The 14,838-nt window shown below is 37.9% G+C and overlaps 1 pseudogene; it reads right to left on the minus strand.

The window, feature by feature from the left end:
• Positions 1 to 3,227: 3,227 nt before the first annotated feature.
• Positions 3,228 to 7,319, minus strand: LOC110737552 (annotated as a pseudogene).
• Between the last annotated feature and the right edge of the window lie 7,519 nt (positions 7,320 to 14,838).

Here is a 14,838-nt window from a genome sequence, read left to right on the forward strand (position 1 = left end):
CATTGTCTCCGGAATTGAAGTTGTAGTAAAGTACTCTCCTTCGATGTAACAATATTAGACATATACTGAGTCGCATCAGGAACGGATTGAATTGACTCACCTTCTGTGGAAAGCTCCTTTGAGATATTTTTCCAATCCACGCCCCAAAATTTCTTATTGTTAAGACACCACTTCTGAATTAGTGCCTTTACATGCCAAATTTTTCGAAAGGGTAAAGATTAGTGAGCCAATAGTATGCCTTTGCCATGTGTGACGAACAATGTCATGTATTTGTGTATAGTTGAGGCACCAATTGTCCAATTGATAAGGACGGTTTGACGTATGCTGGAAGGGTGAGTCATCAAACAAAATAGTAGCATGATCAGAAACAAGGATCTACTGATTGAGTAAACGACTATCTGGATAGTTATGAAACCAATCAAAGGTCATATAGGAGCGATCTAGCCGTTGTAAAATAAGTTGGTCTACCTCCCAATTATTTGTCTAAGTGTAGGGAGGGCCTTTGAAAGGAGTGGAAAGTAAACTGGATTTTAATCTAAAATCAATAAAGGAATCCCAACCCTTAATTACACTCGAACCACCCAACCTATCATAGTGATGCTTTATTTGATTAATATCACTAATAATCAAACAATTAGGAGCGAAAGCAAGTAAATCTAAAATCAAACCCCAAACTTGAGGTATATCTTCCACAACAGGAGCACCATAAACAAACATCACACACCCTACTTATGTCATTAGATACTTTTATATTACAAAGTACAACGTTTGAACAACAAAAAAAAACACAAGAAACATCTTCCGAACCAAACCCAAAAACCGCTAAACCCTGCTACTACCTTACTAATCAGCCCAAAAATCGAGGTAGGACTAGAACTACTCAGTAAGCTAGTCACAACTGAGACTAAAACTTTTGTTTCACAAAGAAACAAAAAGTTAGGAACAAAAGAGTGTATTAACCAAAACACATAGGGTAGTTTAGGAGAAGATTGGTCATTTAGTCCCCGACAATTCCAAGACGTAATCTTCACAAAACCTTGGGTAGCTGTACATGGCCAGCCGCCGAACCAAAAGAACCTGAGAAAGCCGAAGACACAATAGGAGAAGTGGACTGATTATTCTCCAATTTTGAAGAAAACCCAAGGTCCGAAACCTTGAGTATTTTTTGAGAAGAAGAGCTACTACACTCCCCAACCTTCCTTTTATTCCCAGAAATAGCCTTAAGACCCGCAGAGGAGCTACCAAGAAAACCCAAATGAGCTACCAGTGAGACATCCGAGTAACATTTGTTAGTAGAATTCTTTGGTGAAGTGACAAAGGGCATAGAAAGTCCACCCTTGCAAATTCAGAGCTCTAATTTTGCGCCTCTTTTGAGACCATGTGGAACCATAATACCCAAATAAGGGTCCTGATCATACGATCTGCATCGATGGAAGGGGCAATGACGACTCCTTTTTGGCGGCCAAAGCACATTGCTTCGGTGTTGGTGGAGTAACCCCGCTTTCTTTTTATTTTTGCCGCACAGGATCATTAATAGGACTGGCATTGGGAAGCTTAGCATCACCATCATATTATAATTTCAAGTCTTGAAAAACTTCATTTTTCTAATGTCCTTTATTTTACTATTGTTCCCTCTAAAAGGGTCAAACATTAGTAGTAGTATAGTACAATTATAATAGATATTTACCAAATATCACTTTAACGAATACTGGTATTACACCTTGTGGGTAATTATAAGTGCAATATAAACCAAGCTAAGCTTAGTCTAGTGAGAAACGTTGCATCTTTCAACTATGAGGTTAGGGGATTCAATTCCTATTAAGAATACTTTGAGAGTGAGAAGAACTAGGAATCTCTTAAGTCTTACTCTTCCCCTTCACTTTCAAAGTGTTTAACTCGCTACTAGACCAAAAAAACTATGAAAGGTGAGGTTTGATCAAGGTGTTTCTGCTTACTTTAAATAACAATAAATATATTGGTGTAATATAAAATTCAATTGATCGAAGGCCAAATTTGACCATGTAGTAAGGAATTTAGGATTAATGGAGGTGTTTTGAAATGAAAATGTAAATTGTCATATAAGGTTGTTCGTACGTATATTATGAGTTGAGATGCTCAAAAATTAAGGAGAATAAAAAATAAAATTGATTGTTTACATTCCATGATTAACAACTTTATTGTGAGGGTTGACAATCAAAATTGATTGTCATATAAGGTTGTTTTATACATATATATGCTTAATGGTATGAAAGTGAACAATGCTAGTATATAATAACACGACTAGCATGGACATTCCATTTGAAACGTAATTAACAACGTTATATTATAGAATAAATATTATCATTCACATTTAAATGATTATTGTACATATATAGAGATATAGAGACCTACAATTTCTAACAGAGAAACTTAACAATAATGGAGGTGCAAGTTCTATTCAACAGCAACAATAATGGTGATGACAACGATAATGGAGGTGCAATATAAACTTAATCATATTGATATTTAGTAGAAGGAGAACAAGTACTTGTATAAATAGGGCATCTATCTCTACTAAAACTACAACTACAAGTATTCAAAATATAGTATACAAAAGTGAAACTTTTACTTAGATATTCATACATATCTGAAAAATGGAGGGAAAGCACCCTAAGATGAATGTATTCACAATCTTGGTTTTCTTTGCATTAGGTGAATTTGATTTACAACTCCGATTAAATTATTATTTTTTAATCCTAGGAAATCGTTGTGTTTCTTTGTTATTTAATAAGAATAAGGAAAATAGTTGATGTATTTCTGTATTTTTCCGTAAGAAGAGGAATAGCTTTTATATACAAATTGATGTAGGCTAAATAAAGATAGAGCAACCTAAAAACACTCCTAAAAATAAGCATAAAGTCACTAACAATATATACAGAATATTCTAGCTTAATTCCTATGATCACGCACTGCATTTACGCATAAGATATTGCATGGAAGATACTAGAGCTATCCTGATACTCCCCCTCAAGTTGGTGAATGAAGGTCCTGAATTCCAAACTTGCATAGAAGATGATGGAATTGAGCTACACCTAGAACTTTTGTGAGAATGTCCGCCAATTTCTAGGCCGTACGAATATGCGAAGTTCGAATGGTGCCTTTTAGAACTTCATCACGAACCAGATGACAGTCCATTTCGATGTTTTTAGTTCTTTCATGAAATACCGGATTAGCAGCAATGTATAGGGCTGCTTGACTGTCACAGAACAAAATGAATTGGCTGGACATGGAAAATGCCAAGACATGAAAGCAATGACTATATCCATTTTAGTTCACAAGTAATCGTGGCCATGGAGCGGTACTCGACTTCTGCAGAGGAGCGTGATACTGTTGGCTGCTTCTTGGTTTTCCAAGAGATAGGAGAGGAGCCAAGAAGAACAACATACCCACTAAGAGACCGGCGAGTCAAACGGCAGCCAGCCCAATCACTATCACAAAACCAATATAATTGCAGGGGACAATTTCGACGAAGGAGAATACCTTGGCCAGGACAGCCTTTTAAGTAACGAAGAACTCGTAATGCAGCCTGCCAGTGATCTGTATGAGGTGCTCCCATGAATTGTGCCAACACATGTACTGAATAACACAAGTTGGGACGTGTAATAGTGAGGTATATTTAACGGCCGATTAGTCGACGGTATTTTTCTCCAAGCAAGGTTGTGATTTTGCTCCATAGGTGTACTCGCTAGTTCGGCCCCTAGAAGTCCAGCTTCACTGATGATGTCTAGTGTATATTTCCGTTGATTGATGAACAACCCTTCTGGTCCATGTGCTATTTCAAGACCAAGAAAATACTTTAATTTTCCGAGGTCTTTCATAAAGAAACATGTGCTAAGATATTTCTTGAAAGTCACAATAAAATCATGCGATGAACCTGTAATAATAAGATCATCTACATATACAAGTACATGAAGTGAGACATTGCCTTTAATGTATGAAAACAATGAGTAATCTGCATATGATTGCTTGAACCCAAATTGTTTGAGAGTCGTGGATAATTTTGAGAACCATTGCCATGGTGCCTGCCGAAGACCATAGAGGGACTTACGAAGACGACACACCTGGTTTGTGGAAGCAGAGAGTAGTCCCGGAGGAGGCTTCATGTAAACTTCCTCCTCAAGGTCACCATGAAGGAAGGCATTGTGGACGTCCATTTGATGGAGTTCCTAGTTTCGGGCTGAAGCAACTGCTAATAAAAGACGAACAGTAACCATCTTGGCTACGGGAGCAAATGTTTCGTTGAAGTCGACACCAGCAACTTGTCTATTTCCAAAAACTACCAAACGGGCTTTATCCCATTCAATGGAACCATCATCCTTGTATTTTATTTTGTAGATCCATTTGCAACCCAATGGTGTCTTACCCGAAGGAAGAGATTCAAGTGTCCATATCTTATTCCGTGTAAGAGCATCAAGTTCCATTTGCATGGCCTTACGCCATTTAGGATGCTTATTTGCTTCAGAAAAAGATGTTGGTTCATGACCTGTAGTTATAGCTGCCAAAAAATTTCTATGACGAGTAGAAAACTTATTACAATTCACATAAGAAGCTATGGGAAATGGAGTACCTGAGGATCGTGAAGACGGAGAGGATGAAGCATGCGATGGGGAAATGGAGTATGCGATGGGTTTAGAAACAATTTGAATGGTGTTGGTAATATATCCTTCAAGTCGACGTGATTTTTGTTTGACTCGTTTTCCTTTGCCCAATGAAGGAGTTGTGGACAATTGATCATTAGAAGAGGGAACCGAATTTGTTTCGATTTCAATGAAGTCTATTGTAGTGACGGTGGGGTTGGTTGTGATGGGATTAATATCAGGAGAATGTATTTTTGGTGTGGATGTGTTTGTGGGCTCGGTGAGTGAAGAAGAATGGGATGAGGATGAATCAGTAAGAGGAGTATTGTTTGTGGGCTGAACTGGTTGGACTGGATTAGGATCTTCAAATATTAGAGGTGTAGTGGAAGAGAGTGTTGAAGTATTTGAAGGTGGTGGGGCACTTGGCTGAGCAAATGGAAAGATATTTTCATACAAAATAACATCCCGTGATATAAAGTACTCGTGTGTTTCCAAATCATATAAACGCCAACCCTTTTTGCCAAAAGGATATCCCACAAAAATACATTTACAGGAACGAGGTCCAAATTTATCGTTGATACAAGGTCTATGATTTGCATAACAAAGACAGCCAAAAATACGAATAATAGAAAAATTTGGAGATTTGTGAAACAGAATTTCATAAGGTGATTTATTTTGAAGAATAGGTGTAGGAGTACGATTTATCAAGTAGGCGGCAGTGGTAACACATTCCCCCAAAAGGCTATAGGTAAATTTGCTTGAAATCGTAAGGCACGGGCAACATTAAGAATGTGTTGTTGTTTACGCTCAACACGACCATTTTGTTGTGGGGTGTCAACACAGGATGTTTCATGTATAATTCCTTTAGAAGTATAGAAAAGAGGTAAACTCTAGGCCATTGTCACTTCTCAAAATTTTTATATGTTTATTAAATTGAGTAAGAACCATACTATAAAAATCTGCAATTATTTTCTTAACTTGACTTTTGGCCGACATTAAGTATACCCAAACAGCACGGGAAAAATCATCGACAATTGTAAGAAAATAGTATGCACCACAACTAGATGGTGTAGTATAAGCACCCCAAATATCACAATGAATTAAGTCAAACAAACCATTTGCTTTATTATCACTTATTGGAAAAGGAGAACTAAAGAGTCTGATGAGCACGCAAACAAATATCACACGAGCAAGAAGGCTTGTGAAAACTGGAAAAATTCAAATTATTAGAAAAGACAGGAAGAAAGGATAGAACTTTGTAAGAGGGATGTCTAAGTCGTTGATGCCAAAGTTGTAATGTAGTCAACACAGTAGTTAGATGAGCATGAATATTTTGAATGGACTTAAACCAATATACCCCATCACATTGTTCACCCGCTCCAATCAGGGTCTTCGAATTGCGGTCATGTATTACACATAGCTTATTAGTGAATGTAATATTATAAAATGACGTTTGAAGTTATTGTGACACAGAATTTAAATTACAAGTTAAGTCCGGAACATATAAGACATGATGCAATTTTAGAGTATCACTTAAAATAACAGTGCCTGCTTGATTGGCCATAGCTTGTGTTCCGTTAGGTAAACCAACAGGAGAAGGTGAGATAGGATTAAGAGTAACAAACAAACTACTATTCCCAGTCATATGATGTGAGCAACCAGAATCAATTATCCAGTGATTGAAATATTGCATACCTTCGGTTTTGGTGACAGATGAATTATTTGCCATGTCATTAAATAATTTTAACAAATGCTGCCATTGTTCAGTGGAGATAGAAAGACCAGTGCCATCACCATCAATAAGAGTAGAAGAAGAATTACCCGGATGAGTATTATTTACTGCATTTGTGACTGATTGGTACGGTTTCCAGCAGACTTACCACCTCGTCCAGATTGAGAACCACGTCCTGTTGTGGTGTTTTCACGTCCCCTTGCTGCAGCCCTATTTTCAGCGTACCACCATTCCGGATAGCCAATAAGCTCAAAGAAGAATGGGAACGTGAAGGTCCTTGGGCAGCAAACCCAACCGCTTCTGGTTTGCTTTCAGTCAAACGAACGAGAGCAAGGTTTCTTTCTTCTGTGATGGCCTTAGAAAACACAACATTTAAAGAAGGTAGAGGGTCTTGCATAAGCATATTTGATTGAACGTGAGAAAATTGTGTAGAGTCCAGTCCTATGAGAAACTGATGGGTTCGTTCATCTTCACGTTCTTTAGCTAGCAAAGCTTTTTAGCCACAATCACAAGGGCAGGAGCAAGGAGGAGTCAAATAGCCTTGAAGTTCCTCCCATAGTTTGCAAAGACGACCATAGTAGCATGAGTAGGTGACGAAGTTCATTAATACGAGGACCGTTTCCAATTGAGAAACGCTGTTGAAGATCATCCCACATGTCCTTAACATTATCGGTTAAAGGAATATTGGAACGAATTGAAGAGTCAAGGGTATTTTGAAGCCATGCCGAGAGCATGGAATTAACGGGTGCCCACAAAGGAAATTCCACAGAAGATTCAGACAGACGGGATATAGTACCGTCAAGTAACCCGAGTTTGTTGTTGGCTTTGAAAGCGTTGAGAATAGAACGAGCCCACTCGCCATAGTTATCACCGCGGTGAACAACGGGTGAAAGAACAAGATTCGTGTTTATAAAAATTATAAACCTGCTCTTGATACCATAATAAGAATAAGGAAAATAGTTGATGCTCATGATATTGCATGGAAGATCATGGAAGATACTAGAGCTCTCCTGATATTATTCTATGATATGTTTATTAGTGATTAGAAGATTTGTCCTATTGGGTTAGAATCTTACACTGGTTAATTAGACCCAATTTAGTAAGCTTATAACAACTTTGAGAATGAAGAGAAAAGGTAAGTAATCCTTACCTGGGACTTTGAGAGTACGCCCCTAAGTAGAGATTGAGCTCCAAATTCTACATTTTTATATACAATTACATATACAGATATACTGCATATGTGCATGATAAAACTAAGATTATTTTTGTACCTAATTGCCTATGTGTTCGTAACTTGTGAGTGACCAATTGTACAATTAAGATCTTTTCTTGAATTGAAGTTGAAGGACACAATTACACTGATTAAGCCAATTGTTGTTAGATAGTTACCATATGAGGTTATGATATATTATATGTTTAATTAAGAATGAAGATGTTTCGGTTATTCATATGCTAAACTCATAACCTAGTTTTGTAATTTTTGGAATTAATTTTTTACTAACCATATAGTTGTCCATGCATATATATTATTTGCAGTACAATTAATGTATAATGGGAGAATGGTGGAATCATGTGTTCTCGCTGGAGAAAATTGTGGTCCTATTGACTAGGGGTGAGCAAAAAATCAGGATACCCTGAATCGAAATTGGAACTTGTAAGGAATTACAGGTCCTGGTTCCGGTTCCGGTTCTCAATTTTTTTAGAAACAAAACCCGTAGGGTACCCTGTAACCTGTTAAAAGAATCACGTAATTTTAAATTATACACCAATTCTAACTTATTTCTTAAATAGTAAATATCAAAATCACAATTATAAATATACGTATTGAATTTGTTAGACAACTACTATTAGAGTATTAGTATGTTTATTTTGCGAGTTGTAAACATTATAAATTAGTGACCAACCAATTTTTTTATTGAAAAATCTGCAAAAAGTTAGTAAGTATATTACAAAACAGGATACCCTGAATCGGAACCAAAACCTGTAAGTTCAGGTTCCAGTTCCCAATTTCTAGGAACCTGTTCAATAGGTTCCGGTTTCGGTTCCCATCAAGAATTTTTATAGGGTACCCTGTAATGCTCACCCCTAAAGTGTTGCGGAGGGTACAGCTGTACGGATTCAATTTTTGGAGGTGTGTATGTAAAAGCGGTAAGGCAAACTGTAACAATAAATTCTCCATATATCAAATAGTATTAATTTGCAACAACTGAATTGAATTCCATAATTTGTTTATGTGAATCTCTAAAGGATATAAAAAGCTTATTCCATACCTTAGGTCTTGTTTATTTACCTTATTTTTGCTAAAATGAAATTGTTTTTAATGGAATAAAATTATTTTACTGAAATTAAAGTAGTTTTAATAAACCAATATCATATTTACCACTAACTTTTATATGTGGAAGTCATCATAGAGTTACTCTGTTAGAGTTATAGGGGTTATTTTGTTACGGTTATATGGGTTAATTTGTCAATATTGTATGGATTACCTTGTTAAGGGTTACTCAATAAATATAATAAAGGGTTTTTCTATCGGTATAATAATAGTTACTATGTCAGTGTTATAGGAGTAACTCCGTTTTATACAAGCGTCCACACGATGTGGCTAGCTGCCACACAGAAAACGTGTTGTATATTTACATATTAAAGATTATTTTTACAGATTCTCTATCATATAATTTCTTCAAAGTTTATCATTCTTTTACTAATTAAGATTTATTTATAATGAATAGAAATTATTTTACTGAATATTATTAATTTAAGGTAAAGAGTACATAGTCTTATAGTTAATAAATTCATATTTTTCTAACAATCTTAATTTATTATCTAATCAATCATGCCACCCTTTTTATTCCATATTGTCAATATATTTATATAATATATTTAGTCAAATTGTCTAACATTCGGTAATATAATTTAAATTATGTTAAAAATAATTTCAATACAGTTAAATAAGTTAAGTTTGGTAAAAAAAATAAAAAAAAAAAAAATGCAGTTTAGTAAAAATTATTTCCATTCAACAGAAATAAGATGAATGAACATGGCATAAGTATAGTGAAAATTTAAGTCACAAATTATGAAGGTTGGTTAATTATAATAATTAACTCTCTTTTTCCTTAAATATTCAAACTATTACTATCTCAATATACCACTCCATTGTGATGATCTAGTGGTGCTAACTTGATGGAAGGAAGATACACTAATGGAAAAATGGGGCGAAGGTTACTTTATAAATTTAGAGTTAGAGAAGATGTGTTACGCGAATAAACAAATGAAGTTACTTTATTTAATTAATCGATATTATTCATATAACGAAAAAGGGTTGCTAATATGGACAAAATAAGGTTACCCTAATAAATAAATGAAGTTGAATGGATTGATGATAGGTCTAGTTTTATTCATCTTATTTTTGCTTAATTGAAATAATTATATTAAAATTAAATTTTTTTAGCTGAAATAAAATTAAATTTCACTGAATTTAAAATTATTTTTCTAATTAATTTTTTACTGGTTCATTATATTATTATATAGGTTCTTTAAAATTAAAAATTCATATAATTTAAAAATATTTATAGTGTAGGGCAGGAAGCTCTAAAAAATTGTGGTATCCCTCACTCTCCATTTTCTTGAGTTCTACCCATTTAATATTCACAATGTCAAAGTTTTAAAATATTCACCATGGCTAATTGTGTATATATCAAAATAGCATTAATCATCAAAATGGATTTTATTAGATTCGTATTGTTATTAATTAACAATACATCAACTTTGTATAATTTTAACTAATTAAGGCCCTGTTCACTTCACCTATTTTTTGCTGAACTGAAATTATTTTTACTGATCTGAAATTATATTTGTTAAACTTAAATTATTTTTACTAAACTAAAATAAATTTTATTGACCTAAAATTATTTTTACTGATTCGATGTTATATATTTACTGAACTGAAATTAGTTTTAAAAAGCGTTCCTAAAGATGTTTATGTGCCACGTCACCATTCAATAATTCATGGCAATTTTAACTTAAAAACGCATAGAAAGAGATTTGAACCCCTAACCTCATGGAATGAATACCACACATCTTTCCATCTTAACTAGCAATTATTATTATACTCTATTCATCCACATAAATGTATTTACATGTAGAATAAAAAATAACACCCAAACAAAAAAAAAAGACTCATATTACTCTTTATATTCTCTTCAATATTCAACATTATATTCCAAATTATTAATATTAAGAAATTTAAATACTTTTTTTAAAAAAAAAAAAAAGAATACTCAAAGTAATATCCCGGGCCAACGCCTGAGTCACACGCTAGTTAAATATATTAAATAGTGCATTGAGAACCGCATAAAATGCAAGTGAGTAGAACTTAGGAAAATGGAAGGAGTATAATGGATAGTGAGAAATATTTTATATTTTCTTAACAATTAAAATAGGTGAAGAATATCAAATATATATGTAATCATACCTTTAAAATTGATTGTATTTTTTTAGCTTCAATATTTGATAATATTGTATTTTACTAATTGTGTAAATTGTTTTTATAGTAAACCAATTAATTGTCAATTGTGGAATCTTCCCAATTATTCCAATGTTTACCAATTATTGAAATTTTTAATTGCCTAAATTTCTTTAACTTTAACTTTCTTTTTAAAATACATAAGTGTGAAAGGAGAACATTGGGCATTTCACAATTTGGACCAATATTTTAGGTATTCATTCCCCACCCTTCACTTATATATTATAATGACTAGGTTAAGTCCCGTGCCATGCATGGTCATAATTAAATTTAATTTTACACCAAATAAATTATAAATAATGGTGTTAATTCAACAATAACTTATCCAAAAAAAATTATTTGTAACAAAATAAATTGAATTTTAGTTTATACCAATACCAAATATGTAAATGTTTCGAGGTTTTTTTATGTGTCCTGCAGGAGAGTTACAATTCCAAGAATGCCCTTCGACCGCCTGTACCTGCAAAACCACGAAGACTCCGGTTGGGTGGAGCTCCGCCTCCGACGATCAAGTCAGTGATGTACGGGAGGAAGAAAGTGCGTAAAAGAGTAATTACTTCTCGCATAATGGGAGAATTCCGCAATTAAGATTGCTCGGTTTTGGTGTAAGTGTGTTTATGATTGTATTGAATGCCAATTGAATGCCCCATTAATGAGGATTCTCCACTATTTATAGTGGGGAGCATTGGTTCCCCATTTAGGGTTCCTAGGACATGTGTCAGCAGGGGATTGGAGCCCTACTGACCAATGGCAAGGTGCCACGTGTCGCTCAGCCATTGGGCCACGTGGATGGGGTAATTTTACCCCAAACATTTGCCCCTCTCAGGTGCTGACGTGGCAAGGTGCCACGTGGCACCTGAGAAGAGAGCTGACGAAAGATAATAATTTTTTTTTTTTTTTTTTTTTTTTTTGCGAAACCCCTTCAAATTCTAACTGAAGGAAGAGGGAAAAGCAGAAGGGGAAGGATCGCACCTCTTCACCTTCCGAGACAACCCCTATAAATAGGGGAGGAAGCACACGAGAGCTCATTTACAAACTTCGTGAATTTTCTTGAATTTTGAGAGCATCCGGCATTTCAGAGCATCCGGTACTTGAAATTCAGAGCACACGGAGACATGATAGTTTTAAGAGCAGCCAGTTTTCAGACCGCCTGTGCAGTAGCAAGCAAGCAAAAGTTTTTCAATAGGGTACCTCAGAGAACCCAGCCGGTTTTCAAACCGTCTGTGTCTTCGCAAGCATCCCCAAGAAATTTCTTGAGGTTTTCAACACTCTACTTTAGGTACCGTCTCTATTCTTTCTCGCTTTTCCATGTATTTTCGTTTGCGTCTTTTGCTTGCATTTTTTGTTTATAAGTCCCATAGGTAGATGGACCCTTTATACCCATACTCGGACCATAGTTGTGAACTCAGACGGTCAATTAGTACGGCTGAGTCTAGAATTGGATATGCCGCCTCTGATCTTTGGAATTTCCCCTTTTCAACGCCTGTATCGACCGACTCCGTGTCTGTGCAGGACACCATGGCCAGAATTAGGGGAACAGCTATGGACCCCAATTACAGAGGCGGAGACTCAAACGAGTTATCGCCTGAAAATCAAGGCCCAGACGGGGAGGTTAGAGAACCATCCGGCGGTACCCCCGCCACCCCAAGCGATAGCATTCTAGGCTCCTAAACCGAGGAGACCTCTCCGGCTGAGGAGGCTGAGCAGCCAGAAGCTGCCAATGATGCTCCCAACTCCCCATCCGGCTTTGATGACGGTCGGGTTGAAAGTAGTAGCTACAGCTACTTAACCGTGTCAAAAGATAGCGAGGAGGCGGAGAGGCCTTCGTGGCAAAGCAGAAACGACCCTCTCATGATCGCCGTCTCCTTGAAGGACCGCGCCCTCATGCGGTCTTCTCTACAAGACTTTATCACCAGGCGGCCGCTTGGTGAAGGATACAAGATGACCGTACTGGGGGAGTTCAGGACGGTTGTATGGGAAGATGACCAGCCCAACGCTAACGGTTGGTTTGGATGCTATGAGGCGGCTTTCTTAGCCGGCGTCCGCTTCCCCCTTCACAACACGATCAAGGCCATACTTAGGGGGTATGGCTTAGGCGTTTGGCAGCTCACCCCGAATTCTTGGGTGAATATATTATGGTACATCGCCGCCTGCGAGATGCAGGGTCTGAACCCCGGCTGGGAGGCGTTTGCCCATATGCACTACCTGAGCCGGAGCCCAGGCGGCTGGAGGGCCTGGTACACCCTGACCACTCATCCCCAATACATGATGACCTTGGACAAGCCGTCTAAATGGTCGGACTGGAAGAACCGGTTCTACCTGGTCAAGGCCCCGTCTGAGGAGGAAAACAGGGAGTACCGGACCTACAACTGGAAACCAGAGCTTATGGGGAAGAAGTGTCGGCTGCCCCCAGTTCCCGATAATGATAAGAGGGCAATTCTGGACTCCGGATTTTTTGAGTTGACCTCTACCTCTCTCTCAACCGGAGAGATAATAAGGGTACCCAAGAACTGGGTGCCCAAACACGAATTTTTCAAAGACGAGTGCTTCTTGTCCGCCTGTGGGCTTAGCAGAATGTTTAAGACCAAAGGTTACGAACCCTAGCCGGTTAATTTGATATCGACTGACCTTTTTCTCTTGATTGCAATGTAAAATTCATATTTCTGACCGGATGTACTTTCGTTTTGCAGAAGAAGCTAAGAAGATGCTGCCCACCGCCAAGACACCCGCAAAAAAGGCTTCAGATATCCGAAAGGAGAATCTAGAGAAGAAACTTGCCGCCCAGGCAGCTAAAAAGGTTAGCCCGCCAGACCTTCTCTATATGCTTGGCTTAGATGTTCTTTTAGCTATTTTATTCACCTGACCGTTTGTGGTCTTGTTTTAGGATGGGGGTGCTATTCCCGCTCTCTTCAAAAACAGATCCGGCAAAGGCCGTCTGTTGAAGAACCGGCACTCAAGGTGCCGAGAACTGCTTCTACCGACCGGGCTACTACCGGCGGTAAATCAATAAAGACCCTAGGTGGGTCTAACACTGAGAAGGCCTTAGAGGCCACTCCAATAAGGATCGCAACCGGTCCATCTGCTGCTGGAAGCCAAAAGGCTTCCCAAAAAGGTACAAACCCTTTCAACCTCGCATTGCTCGACATACCCATGCGGGTAAAATCGTACTCCTCTTCGCAGCCGGGAGATTCTCCGATCAGCCGGCTGTCCGTTGGTGGAGCATATGCAGCATTCTCACCGTCTGTTTCTGGTGCAGATAACTCACCACGCTGGCCGGACGCTGCTCAATACGCCCGAGCCATGCTGAAAACCGTCCCCCGGGACGAGAAGGAGGCGATTCCTGGAATCAACACCTTCAATGCCGACAGGGTTATGGTCGACCTGGCCGATGTAAGTAACTGAGTACCCACCCGGATTTTAATTTGTAATACACCCATCCGGTCTTTCAACTAATACCGGTTGTGTTGTTGTTTCAGGCACTGCTCCGCGTGGAGGGGCTTAAGAAGGCCTACATCCGCAAACAGGTAGAGGTAAGAAGAGCCAAACGTTCTGCGGATGACGCACATAGCGTTGCTCACTATTCCATGATTGTGCATGAATTAGAAACTAAAGCTATAATCATGCAACAGGCGGATCAGGTCAAGTCCCTCACACGGGCCCTCTCGGAGCAAAAGCTCAAAATGGACAACCTCCAGGCGGCCCTGGATAACGTTGAAGAGGAACTGAAAAAGCATGAAGAGCCCCTCAAGCGGCTCGACCAGGCGGAGAAGAGCAGCAAACGGCTGCAATTAAAGAATGACCGCCTGGTCAAGGAGGCCGCCGATGTTCAGCGCAATTTCCAGTCCACCCTAGAGGCTGATAAGAGCCGGCTCATTAAGGAGGATGAGTAGGACTGCCAAAACAGAATGAAGAGGGTGTTCTCCATCATCCACCCGGGTGCAGACTACAATGTCTGGGAGCTCGCCTAC

This window comes from Chenopodium quinoa, unplaced genomic scaffold, assembly GCF_001683475.1.
Source record: "Chenopodium quinoa cultivar QQ74 unplaced genomic scaffold, ASM168347v1, whole genome shotgun sequence".
Taxonomy (NCBI): Eukaryota; Viridiplantae; Streptophyta; class Magnoliopsida; order Caryophyllales; family Amaranthaceae; genus Chenopodium; species Chenopodium quinoa.